Source organism: Drosophila yakuba, chromosome 2R (genome assembly GCF_016746365.2).
Source record: "Drosophila yakuba strain Tai18E2 chromosome 2R, Prin_Dyak_Tai18E2_2.1, whole genome shotgun sequence".
NCBI lineage: Eukaryota > Metazoa > Arthropoda > Insecta > Diptera > Drosophilidae > Drosophila > Drosophila yakuba.
In genome coordinates this window covers 17,068,265-17,089,589 of record NC_052528.2, presented here as the reverse complement: position 1 = coordinate 17,089,589, position 21,325 = coordinate 17,068,265, and the positions used below count along the sequence as shown (strand labels likewise).

Below are 21,325 nucleotides of genomic sequence, written 5' to 3'. Positions count from 1 at the left end.
TTTTCGGAAGGGGGAGGGAGAGGGGGCGCAATCAAAAATCTGATTTTTCCCTTCATAAACTGGCCGCGGGTGATGTCAGCCAGTCAGTTAGTCTGTCAGTCTGTCAGATCGTGATCGATGCTCACAATTTTCATTCAGTTTGTTATTGTTCTCCAAGGAATGCGACCGCCGCTTGGGGCTAGAAATCGGTTTCGATTTGACCGGGCCAACTGTCAACGAGCCCCAATCCTCAATCCGCAAATCCAGCAACTGTTAACTGTTGGCAAGCAATTGCAGCTGCAGCCACAAAATATGGCCCATAATTCCTGAGCTTGGCCCTTTTGCTGTCGCTAAATCGTGCTGTCAGGTTTCTCATTGCTCATAGCTTACAGCTCTCAGCTTGGAGTTTCCAAGTTCTTAGCCCTCAAAGATCGTGTCTTCAGTTTCCCTGGGTTCTAATTGCTAATCGAGTGAACTTATTCAATTTCTTGCTATTTCATCTTTGGGCCATTTCTAGGCCATTAAAATGTTCCTCCTTAGGTAAACAAACACACTCCTGTTGAGACTTATGATTTCCATGAATTAATTGCAATTAGCAGAGTGTAAAGTTATTACTTAATATCAAAAACCATGTTGTCACACTTTTCTTGAACAAATGCCCTGAAATAAAGGACGTTTCATTAACTTTTATTTAAATTGCGATGCTAATCGAGCTAAGCTTTTCCATCTTGTGGCCATTTCCTGGTCATTAGCATTTCCATTTTCGGTAGGACACTAGTAGATTATGATTTTCTTAAATTAATTTCAAATTCGACAGGGTTTTAATTGAATCTGTACACTTCGTACGGAGCCAAATCCAAACTACGAGCAAAATGAGAGTGGAAACTTTAGCAGCTGAAAGAGCCCCAGAGCCAAAAGTCCGAAATGAAGATAAACACCCAAACATTTGCACACATGTTTGGGGGCGGTGGTCCGGAGGGGGCGTGGTCGGTTGCCAGAACTTGTGACAAACTTGGCTAACCGCCATGGCAGAGTTTAGCATGCTGTACGCTGGTTCCGTGCCATTTCATGTTCTGCTGGCACACATGGCGTATACGCAATATGCACAAATAAATGTCAACTTAGAAGCGAGTGCAGCAAGCCCTTTCCCCCTGTCCCCTTCCGTTTTTTTTTTTTTTACCAAAGAGCTGAGCCCGCATTTAATAAAACCGAAATGAAATTAAATATACCACAACTGCTGACAAAATGTCAAGTGTAGCAATAAAGATGGGATAAACCAGAAAAAGGGACAGCCAACGGCTGCCATCCTAATGAATTCCACCTAAAAAATGCGGGAGAGCGCAACAAATGAAAAATTATTTAAAGTTGAAAACTGGAAGGCAGACGGAGGAGAAAAAATTAATTTAGCAAATTTTTAATTGCTCATGTCGTTTGGCGAGGCAGCCAACGATCGCATCAAGCTTCGCTGGAGCTGGCGGCTATTTGCTTTTGGCCCGGCTTGCGTGCTTTTGGCCGTGTCTTCGCGTTGCCTTTTCTCTGTTTTCTCTGTTTTATTTTTTTTTTTTTTCGCTTTTCTCGCCTTTTTACCCCCGTCCCCACATTGAGTTGAAGTTTAAGGTCAAAAAGAGAGGATTTTGCGAATCGCGACGCGAGTTATTCGCGCTGTCATCAGGGCTAAAAATTCGCATATGGCTCGCTTCCTCACAAGTTCAAGAGCAGCCACGTATCTGGTGTGTAAACTTATTCGCTTCGGGCAAATCAGCTTAACCCCAGAAGAGCAACAGCAGCTGTCATCATCTGAAGCTGATGAAAATTTCATGTTCGCCTGCTGCTCTCGAATACTTTTTCCATTTACTGTCACGTGTGCGACAGTTCAATTGAAAAAGCATTGCTATGGCGAATTCCTCATGCGAAATTGATTCCCCGCAAAAAAAAGGGTGCTGGTTGTAAGCGGATGTAGTCGAGCAGGAGTTGACAGTTTTGATTTCGTGAAAGTATATTTGGAATTTTATGAAAACAAGCAGCAGCTGGAATGGACATACACAATTATTTGATTTCTGGTGCAAAGTAATAACAAATAAATTGCAAGAGATAGTTCAATTTTGCCCGTATCAGAAAGTATCTCATTTGTTAAATTGTTACCTACGAAAGTGTTTTAGGATTATTCACTCAAAGCCAAACTATAATTAACATACAATTTAAGTGCCTAGATTTGCATGCCAATTACTTTGAGTATCTACAGCTAATGGGTCATTGAGCCAGTAATCCGTATTATTATAAACCCATTTTAACATATTTTAATTAAATTAGCTAAGCCAACTTAGCCAAATGCCAAAAAGCATTTTGCCAAATTTGTCCAACCGTAAAAACGTTTGATTGCATATATCGGAAATATTTGCCAAATCCGAGCACTCAACGCAAATGAGATTTAATCACGATTTTGCCATTTGAGTTGTTGTTAGATCGGATCCCAAGCGGCTTAATTTGCAAATATTTTTCTGTCGCCGCAACAAATTGCTCCCCATTGAGCCACTCGAGGCCCCCCCTTCCCACCAAAACTCGGCAAACTCCCCAACTCCATGAAAGCGCAGCCAAATGATACGAAATGAAACGAAACGCATCCCATGGGAATCGATCGGCGGCATGGTGCTGGTGCTCTTAGTGCTTCTGGCCCGTTAGTCAGTTTGGCAGCTGGCTCATAATTTGTAAGCCATATGACTGCGGGCAGGAAGTTGGCAATTGGCCAGGAAGAGATGGAAAGAGAGACACAGCAAGAGAGAGTGTGAGTGAGGGAAGCAAAGGCGATCCATTTAATTACCTATGTACATACATATGTATGTATGTATGTGGCAGGATACGGTGGCAGCCACCGATGCACCGGCCACCGCAGCCTCATAATCGAGTGGCCAGATGGAGCTAATCAGCCATGGATATGGCCATTTATAAAAGTCAACAGACAGAGCTTCTCATTCTGCACTGCCATGCACTTCACTCCACTCCATTCCACTTCACTCCAATCTCGTCGCAGTTGCAGTCGCATAAAATGCAAATTTGCATTTGCCAAAGCGATTAGTTCGTGTCGAGCAGCAAGAGCATTCGAGAGCAATAAAAATATTTGCCATTGCAGCAATGCAGCTGAAACAAAACTGAATTAATCAAGGGCGAGGAGAGGGGGGATGTGGGATAGTAAGGGGGGACGGGCCAAAGTGGCAAGTGACATCCGTTGCTCGTCAGCTTCCGCAGGCTATCAGCTACACTCGAAGAAAATAGGGTATGAGAGTACAGACCAAAAAATAGAAAACTCCATATATAAGTTGCAGTTAAGCAAACTGACATTCAAGAAGCATTTTTATTCTATTTTATAATATTCTTTCTTTCTTTTTAAAAAATTCTATACATTTTTAAAAATTTAAATTTGTAAATGTTAATTTAAATCTTCTTTTAAATGCGACCATTCCAACATTTATATTCTAACTGACACAGGGCTTTAAGTTAGATTTTGATGTGTGCACATGTGCCACCTTTTTGTTGCAGTGCAGCTCTTCATCGACCATGTTCTGTTCGTTTTGCTTGGGGCCTCCCCAAAGACCGAACAACGGAAATGTTAAATGCCGCCAAGAGGCAGCCGCACCGCCGCCACCGGCCACGCCCCCTTCCCTTTGGGCCCCCCAGTCAGGTCCTTTCATTGATCATTGATTGAGTTTCGATTCGATTCGTTTCGTTTCGATACGATTCGATTCGATTCGCTGGGTTGGTTGTGCTAGGACTGCGCCGCCCAGGTTTGTTCGCATTTCCATTTGCCCAGCGCCGTCTCCCGGTGGCGACTCCCTTTGGAGGTATGTCCTCTTTTTTTTGTTGTTTTGCATTCTGCTGAATAGACATGTTGGCCATGTTTGTTGACCAGCCAGGAGCCAACTGCCCTCATCAGCTACTTATCGCAGCTGGGCGACGCTGTGTGCGTGAATGTATCTGTGTTTGTATCTGTATCTGTGGACATCTGCATTTGTGTCTGTAAGTGACTTGCGACATAAAGTGCTTTTATTGATGTTCATTTGGTAAGGCAATTTGTAGCATTTTGTGACATTTATGCGTCTGGGCCATTTAAATGCCATTATGCAATTTGTTGTCCATCTGCTTGTGTGGCGCAGTAAGGGCTATAGATACTACATGTAGATATAATTGGGATTAAAAGGTTTGGGGGAGAAGTGTTGACAGCCAACGACCCCTTCGATTAAGTGGGAATTCTATTTGAATTTTCAATGCTATTTGCAGAGTTCTCTTTAGGCTTTCGGACTTGAAAAGCTGGGATGGGGATAAAATCTCCAGCATAAGTGCTCTGAAATCTGGTTAATTATAATGCCAATTAAGTCAGAGGGAATGCAGATCATAGTGCCTAACTAGTGATCAAATTCATGGGACATTTTGGCTATTTATTAGCAAATAAATAAATGGAATACAGATAAATCCATTTAATAGGCCCCTTGTGCGTATAAATATTATGCATTTATCCTAGACTCTATCCTAGTTATTTTTTCTACCTACAGCAGTATTAGTAAACCCAAAAATGAACTTTTTTTCAGCTCACATAACTCACTCATTGACAGATCAGTTAACAAGCTTTTACCACTCATTTCGAATCGATTAGACCCACATTCAATTCGCACACAGGCTTATGCATAAATTACACATCTCATTTTACTTTATTTATTTGTCGACAGTATTCAGTTGGCATTTTCAACTGAGTTCGCCTTTCAACACTCGCAGCAAACCAAATTAACTGACCTGCCGCAACTTGATTTTATTTTCACATATTTTACGAATAAGCCCGAACGTCACTTGGCTTAAATATTCCGTTTTAAATTACTGAAATATTTTTTGTTTCGATTCCGTTTGATTTCTCGTTTTTTTTTTTTGTTTTTTGTTTTGCATCTAGGCGCTACATATTTAGGAGTTGAAACGAGTTTTCATAACCAGCAGTTGTGTGGCAATTTCGGTTCTCTCCCACTCGGCTTCAGTTTATATTCATTAATTTATCACCGGTGCTGCGGGTTGGGTAACTCGGTCTATAAGGAGATACATAGATGTATACACTTTGGGAGCGTGAATGTTTGTACTTTTCAGTGCTACCAATTAAGTGTGAAAAACCTTTTTTCACTTCTCTACCTCTTTTTTTCGGCTGACTTGCGGCCTTGCCGCGGTGCCAGCAACATTTACTGTCACAAAAAGCGAAGTGGTAACCACAGCATCGAGTTCGGATTCGGTTTTGGATTACAATGAAAAATGGCTTGAAGGCGTCTGCGGAAATGCCGGGCGATAATGATGGAGTGGGCCAACCGATTCCTGAAGAGGGTTTCCAGTGAAAGGATTGGCAGGGATAAGTGGAGTGCGACGGGGGTACGGAAATTCAAGCCTTAATGAAGGTCGCTTTCGCCTGAGATTAATTAAAACAATTTATTGCCGCAAATTCCTTGCGGGCTCATCAACAATTTTCATATAAATAACTTGACTTGAATATCATTTAATACGGGTGCCACAGAATCTTGTTGCCTGAACAACAATGTGAAGGATTTTATTGCTTATTATTTATTTTCACCTTTAAACTACTTGAATGCGAAAAACCTAAACTATTTTATGGCAAAATGTGGGCAGCGGTTGCGCAAAAAAAAAAAGGCAACTATTCAATAAACTTTCCTCGTTTGTCCCTCACTGGATTTTATTTGTTTTTCCCGTCCGATGAATATTTTATTTGCAATTGTTGCTGCTGTCTGCCCTATCTCCCCATAAATTTTACATTCTCCAGCCGTTTCTTTTATTTCTACTTGCCGTGTTCCAAATGATTTAATATGCAGAGTCGTAAATTCCATTCAAAAACTTTTTGGCACTCAAATCTCGGTGTGTATTTTACCAAGCGATTTTTTCTCTATGTTTGTTTGTTGGTGGGTATGTGTTTTTTGCACCTCCAACTTGGCGTTACGTGAGTTGTCTGCCCCAAGGAGTCTGAAAGTCGAACTTTGAGAGGGAAACAAATCAATGTCTCTCGTGGAAAACCGCCCCCCTCAAATGCCAGCCACCCCTTTCTAAGCCATCGATGAAATTGCATTCGCGTGTGTGTATCTTTGTTTGTTTTAATATGCGTTAAGCATAGCGGCTGCAAGTACACGGAAAAAAATAGTTGATCCACTTGACTTTGACATTTTAGAAAATGTTTATTTTAGATGCTTTTTCGTTGAATTCAATAAAAACATGGAAGGCATTCGATCACTTGACAAATATACAAAAGAACATGTCCATCGTTCAAAATTTTTTCTGTGTGCTTCTGTTGTTTTTCCAACCAGCCACACTTCGATTTAGATTTGCCACCCAGCTCTGCAATCCCCGCGGCACTAAAAACTTCAACGAAATGCATTTGCTATTGAAGTTTTTTGTTTCCATTTTTCGCTGCTTTTTTTTAGTTGCATTTTGTCACCAGTGGTTGCTTTTGCTGTTGCTGTTGCTACTTCACTGTTTGTGCAACGTGTTTGTGGCAGTGTTTGTTCAGCTTAACTTTATTTTCTATTTCGGGCAAGAGTATAAAATATCTTGTTGGTTTTTGATCTGAAACCGAATCATATGTTAAACAAATATGCCATTTTGTTCTATTAAAATTGCGATTTTCATTCGTTAAGCTGTGCGCGCTGCGAGCAAGTATACACTTAAAAAGCGCAATTTATTGGCCATATTTATTATAAATCATGAGCGCAGAAGTCGAGGAGCAGTGGAAAATGCGATGGAGAAAATGTCCACCAAGAAAAATACGAGAAAGCCATAGTCTTGCCGCTGCGGCAGCGTTCAAGTTGCCGCAAATTGTGGCATTGCTGCTCCCTGCTGCTCCATCCACAACCACCGCTTTATCGTCCCCTTCTTTCCTCGTATTACCACTTTTTTTTGTGGCGTGGCGACTCGTCTAAAAATAACTTTTCCACACGCTTTCAGTGTGTTAAAAATAACATAATATTTTTCATAGTTCTTATAGCTGCTGCTGTTGCACTTTGCGCTCGAATTGAAGAAATGTGTTGCAAGTTGCGTGTTGTATGCCACGGGGGGAATCGGCGGACTTAGGGCGCTTAAAGCTAATAGTTAATAAAATGCCAGAACCCTTCAAGGCAGTCGCAGTGTGTCCCCCTGCCCCCTAAGTCCATCCAAGTCCCTTGGCCATAATCAAAGTCAACAGCAAACGTACCTGTTAGCATGCTCAACACTCTCACATGTGTGTGTGTTTGCGTGTGTGTGTTTGCGCGTGTGTGTGTGTATGTGTGCACCTGCCTGTGACTCGACTTGACTTGAGGTTGAGTCGAGTTGACTTTGCCGCCTGTCATTCTGCCTTAAAATGGGGTACTATGTACAATTTCAATGCCTTGAGCCCTTTACTTACAACAACCAGAAGTATTATAAATATATATAATTATAAATATTATGCGTTTTTAATGTTAATAAATTGAAACATTTAAATAATGTAAGAGCATTTAGCCTGGAAATATACACATCCCACCGACGTTAGAGTATTTGTCTCGTCGGCTGCTGAAATGAATCCGCAACCCTCTGGTTTCCCATCTCACCTCAGTTGTCTGTGGCAAGCTTTAATGCCTGCGTGTCATGAATGGCATCGCAATGTTTCCACTTTAGGGCTGCCATCACACATATTCGTACATATCACACATACGTACGTACAGAGTTGGCTGATAAAATTATGACATATGAAACTTTGGCTGACATCGGGCTAAAATCAAGCGAAAAGGCATGGAAAGCTGTCTGCTGTTTTTGGCTCCCTTTTGGCCCCTTTGTTTCGGTGTTTCGGTATTTCGCCGCACCATTCCATTCTGGCCATAAACATGCACACAACATGGCCTGATAAAGCGACTCGGCCAAGTTAAGCTCCTCAACTTGTGCACTTGATTAAAGTGGCTAAGAACTGGCGAATGGGGAGTTTTCGGCTAGCATGGCATTAAAGTGCCCCATGCTCGCTTGTTGGCTGAGGTCACAAATTTTCCTAGGTAATTCTGTGGCAGCAGCAATCGTTAATGGTCGCCAAGCACATTATATTACGTATACGCCGCATGGGCGTCGTCAGCACAAAACTTGTCGAAGGAAAAAGTGGTTTTCGAAGTGGGAGTCAAATACCCATGTCGAAGGACTCTCCCTTGAGAGCTGATGCTGTCATTGCCATTGCCACTGCACATTTGGTGTTTTAATTAAAACGAAATTAACCCAAAAGGACAGCGAATCTCCAGAATGGTGGAAGCAGATGTTTGTGGCAGTTGCGGGCGAGTGGACACAACCAATGTGATGTAAGTCACTTTCGTAATATAAATTGTAATATTGCAACAATTTCACTGTGGGTGAAATGCAATTATCAGGTGTGAGTGAGTGTTGGTTGGCCAAGCGAAAGTTAATGCATATCAAACAACAATGTAAAGGAGGGCAAAAAGTTGATTGGATGTCGGACACTCAAGGGGTTGAAGTTCATTCATAAATTCGTAATTAATTTCTACAGGTTCGAAGTGATGATTTTGTTCGATTCGTTAAAAAGGTTTATATGAGCTTTTTATTATGGATTTAAGCAGGACTTCAAGACTAACAGCTTTGAGAATGCGTTCTTGAATTCCTTGAAAATATATTCTTATCTTAACCCTTTCACAATATATAAAATTAAACAATACCCCACTGTTTCCATTCTTTTCTACACCATATTGCCATCTAAAAAAGGCGAAGAGCAAAAATTTGCGCGAACAAGTTGATGATGATCCGATTAAAACTCTTATCAGTTAGTTATTCCTCCCACCGACATGAATTTCCCTATAGTGCACCAACTTAGATTGCCCCTGTAGTCGTAGGAGCAGGGGAAAATCGAGGGGAGGAGGTGGGGAAAGCTGGAGAAAAATAAATTCTGTTAACTGAAGAGGCAACAGAAAAGGGGCAACCAAGTCCGGCAAAAAGGCGCATCGAAGCGGCAACAAAGTTTCAGTTTCAGTTTTATATATATACATGTATATATACTTTTTATATATTTTTTTCTTTTCGCCAACTCTTTATGCGCAGGGGTGTAAAGAGGGGGGGAAAAAGGGAGAAGGAAGAGTTGGAGGGGAGCCGGAACAAAAGGCCGACCAGGGCTACAAATTTCACTGGCTTTGAATAAGTTGGCTTTTTGTTTCAGTCCCTGCCGCCCATCTTATAAATAAAAACATATTTATGCAAGGCTAAGACCAAGGATAAGGATGATCCTTTTCGCAACTGCCGGATAAGTGCTGCAGCAACTTTTTTAGCCCAGAACAAAGGGAAAAGGGCTGCGGCGGGCAAAGTGGCAATTTTTATGTATTTATTTGCCGAGCCTGCGGGCAAAAGAGGCGATTGCAACTGCGGAATGAAATTTATTGCAGGTCGCGACGTTTTTTGTAATTAAATGTTTGGTCAGTGGGCAAACTTCAACTCGGCGCTCAGCGAACTCGATTCGAGCGCAAAACCAAAAAAAAAAAAGAAGAATATATAAAACAATGTCTCGGAGCTGCCTGAAAGCCAAATTGTTGCAACAAGCTCTCGGCCGCATCAATTTCGTAATAAATTCTCAGAGCCCAAAAGAATACAGCGAAAAAATGAAGGTATTTGGCCTTGATGGTGGGCGTGGTCGTGGTTATGGCCAGCCCCTCGATGTGTTGCACAAAGTTCTTTCGAAATGCTCAGCATAATTTATTTGCTTTGTTGTTGCTGATGTTTTTTGTCTCTTTTTTTCTTCCGAAACGCCCAGGAATCATGCAAATTAACTACAATTTTGATTTTATTTAATCCGAGACGCCCTCTGTACGGCTACAGCTAAGAGCAAAATTAAAAAACTAAAAGCTTATTTAAAATACATGTTTAAATATTAAAAGTTGTATTTTAATAACAATTATTTTATTATTTGAACAGAAATTCCAAATTCATATACTACTAATTATCCATATTATATTATCCATGTATATTTTAATTTTTTTTCTACCCATTCCTACGATGCTGAACTTCATAGTGCATGTTCTGTGCTTGCCCCTTCATCGAATGCGAAATTTATGCTTTTGTTTGGCTTCATATGTTTTATGTTTTTTCCATCAGCCTTTGTTTTCAGTTTGCTGCCTTACTTCTTGTTTTTGTGTTGTATGATGTTATAACCCGCTAATTTTGGTTAATTATGGGTTTTTGATTGTCATTCTGCGTATCAAAAGGGGTTTAAAGAATGCCCGAGAATTCGCCTCTGATGTCATAATGTGAAGTCATGTGTGTGTTTGCGAGGTTGATTTTGAGGTTTTGTGGCTAAAATAAACATGCAGAATAAAAATCAAATATTTTAGGGGAAAACAGCTGGAGGTACTTTGGTTTGCATTTGCAAGTATAAATTAATATTTTGCATTTTCCATGAAAACATTTAGATGATGGAAATAAATAAAAATGTTTATGCATTGTTTGGGACCTTACAGCATGACATAAAATTTTGAAAAGCACATGTTGAGCCAAAAGTGACTGAATTTCCTAGTGCACATTTATTTTCTGCCACTTTTGTGCCAGGCTACAGTTACACATTGAATTTCAAATGTGCATTTTCCGATTGCTCATTGTTTTTGCCATTGCCCCGTTCTCTGTAAAAGGGAAATTGAAAATTTGAAATTTTGCTTATGCCAGCTGGCTGGCAACTTCAATTGTATTCAAATATTGCCGACATAAATTATCATTTTGTGAGCCAAAGTGCATGCGACTTCACCCGCCTGCAGCTCAACTTCCTACCTCCCAACACCGCCCACTTTTTTGTGTGGGCTGCAGTGACCTTGTTACTAATAACCTCAATATGAGTTGCACACACAGACACACACAAACATACACGAGTGCCGAGTGCCGCCTCTGTTGGCCATCTTCCATTTGTTGTTAAAAGGGTAAAAGTCTTCGGGGGGTTCTCATGTTACTCGCTCCGAGTTTTCCCTTTTTCGGTTTCACTTTTCACCAGTCGAGTTCTCAGATTCGGATTCAAGTGCATGACGAGCAGGGACGGTGGGGAAAATGCCCCAAAAAGGGGGGACCCTCAACAGCAGCGTGAGTGTGAAATCTTAGCCATAAAGCATCTGAAGCTCATGAGGCCTGATAATTAGAGTACAAATCTGCTCGCAAAGCTCCAGCGAGCAAGGGAAAGTTGGGTAAACACAAGGGGTACCAAATAGTAGTACAGAATATGTACATATGTACATATGTATATGTGGAGCAGATAGCAAGATGCGTACCATAACTGTATAGCGATAAATGCATAAATTGATGATCGGCAGCAACATGCTGCTGAAAAAGTAAATTACCAACAATTTAAGCAGAACCGTTAAGGCAGAGAGCCACGTTCATTAGCCAGCTCCTCGCATTTCCGCATCTGTGCCAGCCATCTATCTACGGGCATCTATCTAGTGGCGATCCCCAAGCATCCTATACCCAGTTTGCCCAGTATCCCGGCCATCGCCATTCCATCCTATCAGCTACAAATTGTATCGAGTGCAATGCATAGAATTTATTGCTTCCTGTCGGAGCAGAGCGCGATGCCAAAACCCAAAACTCCGACCCGAACTCCAACTCCAACTCAAACCGAAAACTAAAAACCGCCGACGAGTGCAGCAGCTGCTGAAGCTGGACTGGCAATTATGCCATTTGACATAATTCATAACTGCCGCTGCCACAGAACACTGCAAAAAAAATCAAATTAAATTAGTTATTGAAAAACAGTTCAGCTATGCTTTTGATTACAATCACAAGCCGATAGATAACAAATACTCAAATGGTCTAACTGAACAAATGAACCACAGACCAAGCATGTAATTATACAACGAAAAGGGATTTCTGTATTTTAATACTTCCGATTGGAAGTTTATTCATTTATTTCCTATATTTGTCACTGTGCACTAAACGTTTAATGCAACCAGTTTTGGTTTGGCCAACACTGATTCCCGTCCTTTGTTATCAACAATTTATGCGAACGAAAGTTGTTTGAACTGCGTCTTGGCCGCTGCAACAACTGCTGCTGCTGCTGCTGCTGATGATGATGATGAGTATCAGTGGTTACATGAGGAAAATGCATGAGGGGCTTTTCACAAGGGGGCTTTTACCACGAGGGCATCCAGCATCCAGCAGGAAACTCTTTCTCCGGCTGACCACGTTGGCTGGCTTCCTGGCTTCTTGGCTTCTCCTGGGAATCAGGTTAGCCCGGCTCGCCGGGAGAAACCATATTTCTTTGCTTCTTAATAAATTGACAAAAGTTTGTCATATGCATTGTTAGCCAAGAGCCCCTTGGGACCAGTTCCCCTGCCCCCTTGCCCCATTGCCCCCTTGGAGCAACGCCCCCCCTGCGTTTGGTTGTTTGGCTGTAACCCCCTTCGCGTTGGCCTATTTACCCGCCTCAACGCCGAGTGGGTGGCTCTGGGCTTTTGGCTTTGAGTGCGGAAAACTGCAACTGCAACTGCGGCTGCAGTTATGCTGTTTTCATGAACTCTGGTCTGCAACTGTGAAAACTCCCCTTCGTTTTTATCCAATGCCCTATAGCCTGCCTCTCGTTATTGAGGTATTTGGGTTAGAGATAGCACGGCCAGCGGATGACATCTCAAGAACAAATTACAATTTGCTTCAAATGGAAGCTCTTTGCGATACTATTTTATTGGAATAAGTTTGTGTTGAACTTGGAGCACAAGTTTCATAGCTGCAAGTACCTTATTAGTTATTCCCTATTTCCTAGAGTATGTACGATTCGTTTGATTATATGCCAATTTTCTTTTTGAAGTTTGCTACTTTGCCGGCTTCCTTTCATGTTATGAATTGAAAACTTGTGCGCACAAAGAGCATTTGAAAATTGTTTGTGGCAAAAGAATCCGCTGCCCCCGCCGAAGAATTTAATTAAAGTGGCAACAAAGTCTGGACGCTCCTGTTTTTGGGTGCAAAAAAGGAAGGCACTCGGAGTTGCATTCAACATGAGCAATGGCAAACAAAAACTGCTGGCTCTAATTACCTGTGCATAAACTTTTCCCAGTAAATGTTCATATTTATTTTTGCAGTTGAGCAATTTTTTCGAGGTTTTTTGTTTTTGCGATGTGAGCATGCAACACAGAAACACAGCAACAGTTGCCGGTGCAATGTGTTCTAGTTGTTTATGCATTATTCACATATTTATGCTGCATGCTCAGTTTCAGTTTCAGTTCACTGGGCTTTATTTTTACTTTCAGCTTACTGAAAGTACTGCAAATGTGGCACATGACGACGGCACAGTTTGCAATCAACAAAAGGAGAAAGGGCGCCTCTTCGTATTTGTTTGGAAAACATGTTGGAATCCCCGCCGGTGGGCCCAAACTTTTTCAGTTTTCAGCAGCCAGCCAAGAATTTTCACTTTTCATTGCTGCAGGGCGGCAGGAGCAGCAGCAACATTGCATGTGGCATGCAACAATAAGGAAAATCAACAGCAGCAGGTTACAGCCTTGTTACTGATTATTGTTATTTGTCAATGATTTAATTCGGATTCGACTTGATTGACAGACACTCGAAAGTCTGGCCCAATCATTTGCCAGTCACTTCAGACTGTTGCAATCCTCGCTTCAGTCTGCAACAGTTCAAGGTTGCCAGTAAACAAAGCACCAAAAAAAACTTATTCAATGCTAGATTATGCAATCGATTGTCTAGCCGAAATTCATCATTTCAGTTGAGTGAATTCTGCCCCTTTTCGGTTATGCGTTTCAAGCAGCTTCTCCTTCAGATCCTAGGCGGAAAATTGCATTTTACATGCATGGCCTCAAAACTAATTACCAACTGAAAGTGTCAGGCCATCGAGGCCGCCTCTTGTAGTCGAGTGTTCATTCGGCTGGAGTTCTTTCGGTTCAAGTGTCAAGTTGAAAAAGTTTGTCTGCAACAAAGGCAAAAAATGTTGCAAAAAACAGCTAGCAAACTAGACCTACACAAAATGCTCATACGTAACTTTAAGTGCAGCAGACAACATACAAAATGTACAATACAAAAAAAAAAAAAAATAGAAAATGGAAGAGGAACAAGCTAAAGAGGTTGTTCGGTGGAATATGGACCACATTTATATCCTGTAAAATGAAAAAGGAGGAACAACTTGCCGCTTCATTTTTGAAACTCTAAAATATTAGAGACAACCCACTCAAAGAACTATAAACATCGGTCAAAACAGTGTAAAATTACTATAAAGCGCAAATACTGATTCCGTAAAAGAGGTATAAAAACGGCTTAAGTTATTAAAACTGGGAATGGAAAATGGGGGTTATACTGAGAGAATAATATTTAGTTAGCAAAAATAAATTTTTTGGTGCTAAACAAGAAGAATGAAATATTTTGCTTAGCTAGTTTCACAACTATTAATTAATACCGCATTAACAACGGTATCACAAAACTAAGCCTAAATTATTTCTATCAGTGCAGGAAAACGAATTTTTCTATTTACTTTTTTTTGTAGCTGTGTCTCTGAAAAATGGCTGCAACATAAAAATTGACCTCAGCGACAAAAGGCGGCCAACGACGCCGGCAACTTTAGGAAGCAAATACAAGCGGCAAAAAGAGGGGCAAAGGGGTTGAGGAAGGTGCCCAGGGGCGCAAGCCGTGGAGGGGGTGGTGGAGCACACACTCAAAAGTAGAGCAGCAATTGCAAACTGGCCCGGACCAATTCAAGCAGCAGCAGCAACAACAACCGGCTGGCCAAACGCGATCAACAACCAAGTTTAGGGGCTTGGAAATTCGGCGGTGGGGCAGAGGCGAGGGGGTCGTGTCTTTGGTGGGCAGACAAATTACAGTAGCCAGATTTTCTCGTCTTCAATGTTGTTTTGCATTTTGCACTCCGGCCACGCCCATTGCCCAGACGCCCACCCCCCGTGTTGTGGCCATTTAAGTTGATGTTGCTGCCGCTGCTGCAGCTACACGCGCTGAACATGTTTTTTGTGCTCCGGCTATTCATGGCTCCATCTTTTTGTTTGGCCAGTAGTTTTTTTTTCAGTTTTTTTGGTTCAGTTTCTAATGCTTTCAAGAATGTGGTTTATTTTTTGGATGAGTTAACAAGCTAGCCACTGTGTGTATGTGTATGTAGTACATGTGCTGACCATTGTTGCCATATGCACACGTATGCACTTATATACAAGTACTTGTATGAGCACCTCAAATTTGTCATGGAAAGTGTTTGCTCTAAACAACTCGTACATCAGATGCAAGTGATAATTTGAGTCGAATCTGCGACGTGACTTGGTGAATAAATCAATTTATGTTTACTTTTAACACACTCCTCACCAGATTTATGCCCCATAAATGTTGAAGTATTTTGTTAGAAATTTGATTTAATACCTTGCAAATTACTAAAAAATATGTTTTACCTCTTTCTGCTCGTTACAGAAAAGCTTCCGAACTGGTTTTAAAGCATCTCGACGTGTTTGCTTTGGTAAGTTGGGGATCAACAAAACTCGAGCTTATTTGTTTATTAATTTTTGCAAATATTGAACGGCAATCAAGCTAGAAGAAGCCTTTGTTTTTACACTTTTAGCATGTGCTCTTATATGCTTAAACTTCTATAAAACTACAGCGTATTTAATAATCGGAATATGTATAATATACATATTGGAATATAATAATAATATGTATAACTATTTTCTTTGCTTACAAGAAATTTGATCTAGTTTAGCGATTTAATAGACATTACCATTTGGCACTGGTTTCGCATGAGTTCGAGAGCATGTCTTTCTACTTCCTTGCAATTTATTAAAAATAAATGCAAATTCGGCGCCAGAAAGCAACGCTGTGCTCTGTGCCAAATGTGTCAATTGGGGGGCATCCCCCACTGCTCCACTGCGAGTGAATTTCCATCGCTTATACTTGGCGCTAAGTGCGTTGGCCTAACGGCAACTTTCTGGCTTATTTATGTATGTTTGTGACAGCTCGCAGTGGCTCATATGGTAATGAGGCCTAGTTCTGTTGACCATAAACAGATTATCAACCAATATTACCATGCTCACTCTTCTTTTTATTGCCATTAGACGCGAAGGAGATGCTTTCAAGTTGAGTCATAAGATGGCATTAGCTTGATTATGGCTCTACCAGAGTGTTTAATACGCACTTGATGCCACCTCTCAATCTGCGGCTTTTTGGCCAACATGCTCGATGAGGCGTGGCCCCATTTGCCGCTTACGTCTTTCTCGTTTTGGATGTTTTGGGCTTTAGGATTGTGGATAGAGGATAGAGGGGGCTCCGACCTGCCCACGCTTCTCGAGATTTATGGCCAAGTGTGCGCTCGGCGTCAGCGTCGCTCGTTCTCAATCTAAATCTGAATCTGACTCTGATGGTGACTTATTTATGTGACTGGCGGGCTGCTGTTGCTCTCTGAAGAGGCGTGGGCAGCTCCACGAATCTCCAAGTGCTTTTCGCTGCCTTTCTGCGCGTTTTTCGGCAGCCCAAAACGGTTGCAAAGTGCTACGATGCACAGGGAAAAAAAATCCGAATAAATACGCATTTTTTCCATTTAATATTCTGTAAATGTCAAATTAATCCTATATAAACCATAAACATTATTTACATATGCTTTATAATATGAGAAAGATACTAAATTTCTTTCAAATAATTTGCTTTAATTTATCCATAATTTTTTCCTCGTGCAGCGCGTTTCCCTTTAGTGAAATTAGTTAGCCGCCTTCCGAGCTCGCAATCTTTGATTTATTGCTAATTTCGGCAGCGAGAAATTCCCATTGCTGTGGCAGTTGCAATTCGGTAGCATTTTGTTGCTTTGACACCAATTGGTGTTTTCGGCTGTCTGTGGCACGCTATTGTGAATTCTTGCTGCTGCTGCTGCGATGTTGCTGCTGCTGCTAGTGCTGTTGCTAGTGTTGCATGTCAGTCACTCAAATGGCTGACAGGCAGCGAACTTCGTCTTCGAGTTCGAGTTTTGGCTGCAGAAGCTGTGCCTCAAGTGGCCCACTGAAGGTCAGGCAATTGGTGTGTTGCTATTGCCATTGGTAATGCTCCCATTGTGGTTGTTGGTGTTAATACAATGGGTGTTGTTGTTGCTGCTGCCACTGCATCCCAAAAGTGATCGAAACAATGTGTTGAGAGCCATCGAATTTTGAGCACTTGAATGGTCAATGCCGCTTTTGTGGTCACACTTCAAATTGTTTGTTTCAATCATTTTTTTTGGTTAATTACAATGCCCACGTATAATACACTTTTGAATTAAATCTATGAATTCAAAAACAAGCCCACTAGTAAATCATTTTCTATTGCTCTTTTATAAACGAATTATGGAAATTAATTACTGTCTCCGAGTAATCAATATAATTTTGGCTATGGAATATTGATGTCCCAACAATATTTCATGACTCAATCTTGAGCAATTTTGCTTGGCAAAAAGCAAAAAACAAAAACCCAAGCAAAACAAAAACAATCAAAAAGTCAAATGAAAGCAAACATTTGGCATATCATGAATATTTTATGAACTGAACTCAAACCCGTTTCGTTCACTCCTCGACTGCGAGACTTTAACTTTAACTTCAACTTCATCTTCGTCGGCGGATACAGATACAGATACGTATTCGGATTCCGATTCCGATTCGGATTCGAATTCGTTCGACATTTTTCGAGCCGCCACTCACTCACTCACTCGCCCTCATTACAAAACACAAATCATGCATTGCGTTTACTTAACGGTTAACAAAAAGCTGACAAATTTATTGTCGCCGGTGACATAAATATCGGTATCAGAGCTCAGAGCTCAGACGTCAGACTTGAGAATTCTGACCCACTGGCGATGTGTCGCGAATTTGCCAAAAGATCGTGCTGTAATTGACATATATACGAGGCAGTATATAGTATATCGCCATACATCAGGTTCTCATTATGCATGACTTGGGGCCAAGACAAAAGGCTAAAATGGCGGAGAGAAACCGCTTGTGAAAATAATCAAAAGCGTTCTCCGCAGTTTTTGTGTGGTCGCCGCTGCAAGATCAAAGGAATAAATACATGAAACTCACTTTTAATGAGGGTCACATGGCTGCCGGTTGTATTTTCCTGCTGGAGTTCATCTCATCATTTTGAGTTAACTAATTTTGGATTCTTATCTTGCCGGTGACACAAAAACACCACATTAAACCCAATTAATATTTCCCAACGGGAATTGTTAAGCGTGTGATCCACTTAAGTGCTCTTTTAAGCTGCAGCAAACAATTGATATAATTTCATACCATTAAATATGTCAAATAATGTTACAGAAATTTGAATTTTGAATTTCAAATTATTTTTCAAAACACCTAAAGTTGCTGAAACTTAACATTTAAGTATTATTTGGAATAGCATCTCGTTTAAAATATAATAATAAATAAATTACTTTTTATTTATGTATATTCGGAAATTTCTTTTACCATTTTTGGGCATATCACGCGTGTATTTTTGCATTCTTTCACTTTCCGCTTTTGTGGCCCATATTTGGTACCATCTGATTAATTTTATGCATATTTTGTAGCTATCTTGCTAATGAACTGCTAAATGCCAAAAATGGGTTCTGAAGGCGCGTTTGAGAAATTTCACTCTTCCAGCTGAGCATTGCAAATGCAAACTCCCAACCGGTTACACACACAATATCTAGTTTAAATTAATTTCTTTCTCGAGCTTTGTGTGTTTTTTTTTTGTTGCCATTTTTAATTAAAACATTTCGGCTGAGTGAAAGTTTTTCCCCATCGCATTAGCAGATCTTGCTTGTTTTTGCTTTTTTTAATGGTCAATTGTCAGCTTCCGTTCTGCAAAACAAAAAAAAAGTAGTCGAAAGGCAGATGAAGACGAAGATGAACAAAAGACAATTTTAATTAGGGCCCAAACAATGCACAATTTGTGGCGAATTAAATGGCATTTTTCCACTTGACAGCCCGTCGAGCGAAATGACCAAAATGTGCCAGGCCAACAAATTGTGTAGCCAGTTAATTAATTGGCTTAATAGCTCACAGATGTTTACACTTAAATCTGCATGTTATTGTATTCGCTTGATGTTTTCATCGTGCTGACTTCATTTGAATGTTTGGATTATACGCTTTAAGCACTTGAGGTGCTTCAGCCACCAAGTTTGGAGCTGCAAATGTCCTTCTGCCAAGCCAGCGAATTCTTTAGAGTGCATTGACTTTGGCTCCATCTCTGGCCATCACTGGCTTTTGGCCAGCAGTTCGCTTGGGCCAATCCATGGGCTGAATTTAACACCTTTTTTGTTACGGCCGCGCATGTAAAGGCCCAAAAGTAGAACTAGACACAGTCGCAGTGCCAACAATGGTTGTTCTCTGTTGCTGTTGCAGCTGCCGCAACAATGACAACAGCAGCCGCATCTGCAACTGCAGCAGCAACATCCATGGGCAAAACCCTTTAAAGGGCAGCGGCAATGCACTCAAAAAACTGACGACCCAAGAGCATGAGTCGCAGAACGTGACGTGACGTGATGCGACTGACGAGCAGAAAACGGAAAGCCATCCGCATTTAAGTCTCAAATTGATTCTCCCCAGACAACAATGCGACCTTGCTTTTCTTGCAGTGCACACAGCGCGAAAATATTATTCAGTTTATGATTAACAATCAAATTCAAAATTACATCGAAACTATATTTTGGTTTAGCTCAAAGTTTATTTCCTGTAAGCTAAACATATTCTTAATAATTTGATTAATCATTTGATTTTCCGACTATTTCCACTGACATTTTAACATACAGCCCTTTAAATAGCTTTTATATAATTCTCTCAGTGCAGCCGTTCTAAGCTGCCGTGGAACCAATCTGCAGCCCCTTAGAGACTTGACAATTGTTGGCCATAAAAGTGCTAAGCAGTTGGCCATTGGGCCCAGCATTAGAGCCACGCACAGCGGCCGCATCAAGGAAAGTATAAACAAAAGACTTGGGCAACAAACTTGACCCACCCAGGCCGTTGCTGCTGCTTTTTGCTGCCTTTTGCTGACTTTTGCTGCTTTTTGCTGCAGCACCTAAACAATGGCGCGTGCTGCGGTTTAAAGTTATAGCCAAAGCGATGGAGTCAAAGCCTGTTTTGCGCTGGCAATTGCGTAGAGTGCTCAGAGTGCTACATAGCTGGCCAAAAACCTGCTCTGGTCATGAAACTTACTGCACATTACTGGCATCGAGTTAGTTCTGCTTTCCGTGGCAGCGATCTAATAAAGTCAGGCCAAGTCAGTCCGTGCCATGTGGCTAACGAAAGTTATTTATGCACGAGCCAGTCTACTTAGGTCGGCCTGCATGCGTCATCGGTTGCTGTTCATAATTTATGCCAAGTCTTGGCCCAACCAACAACGAACAACCAGCAACCAGAGAACAGCAACCAAAGTTGCTGGCGTGGGTGTTAATGGCAAACAGAGCGGCAACAACAGCAGCAAAGACACTAAAATACTGGGCTGTGTATGTGGAAAACTGGCATGAAGGTGGAAGTCAAGCTATTCGACAAGGAATTACCCAACAATATGGTATATGGTTGTCATACAAATGAAAGGGGAAAATCATTAAAATAAAATGGTAATTTTTACGAGAAATAAGTAGTACATTGCTCTCATACATATTACACAGATTAATAAGTCGATTAATTAAAAAAAAATGTTAGAAATTTTGCAACAGGTTTTTGTCCTTAGGGTAAACTTTAGAAAGCCACGGTTCAAAATTGATCTCCACTTTTACGACCGAAAAAGTCTTAAACGAATTAAAACAAATCAATCTCAGCCTGCAGGATACAATAAAACGCATTTTTATTGCCTCTGCATTTATGGCATGCAATTTCCAATCTATAGCACTGTAATACTATACTCCTTTCCTGTGCAAAAACAGGGTATTCGACAAGAACTGCGATGTAGAATAGAGCAGCACTACAGCTGTACTGCCACAAGAGCAGCAGCAAAGGGTCGACGACTTCCAGCGCCCGCATCGCAGGAAGGAAGCCTGCCACGGCAGCAGTCGTAACTGCAACAGCAGCAGCAGCAGCAACAGCAGCAACAGCAGCAGCAGCAGCAGCAGCTGGCAGTGGCATAAAGCAAACAAATGGAAATTGTTTAAAGCCAGCTTTGGTTTATGGCCTTTTGCATGGACCCGGGCCAATGCTAATTGCAAAGGAATGTACAAGTCCGAAAACAGCGGGCGTGGGTAGCTCTCGGCTTGCTCTTGGCCACAGTTAATTGCCAAAAGATAGGGGGAGCCAACATTTAAAGTCTATCCAAAAAATATACGCTCGATCTTGGAGCGGCTGCTAGTAGTTCTTCAACAGGATCTTTAAATGGGCCAATTAATTCAATTGTTTTTGTAGCACCTTGCAAAAGGGTGCCG

General features: G+C 41.2%; 1 protein-coding gene across 2 annotated transcripts in view; it reads left to right on the top strand.

Moving 5' to 3' along the window:
• The window catches only part of LOC6531000, a 79,044-nt gene that overhangs the window by 9,552 nt on the left and 48,167 nt on the right, over positions 1 to 21,325 (top strand). For both annotated transcript variants that reach the window (XM_015196268.3, XM_039371978.2), the window contains one exon: positions 15,388 to 15,433. The gene's annotated coding sequence lies outside the window, so the exon portion shown is untranslated. The remainder of the gene's footprint in view (positions 1 to 15,387; positions 15,434 to 21,325) is intronic.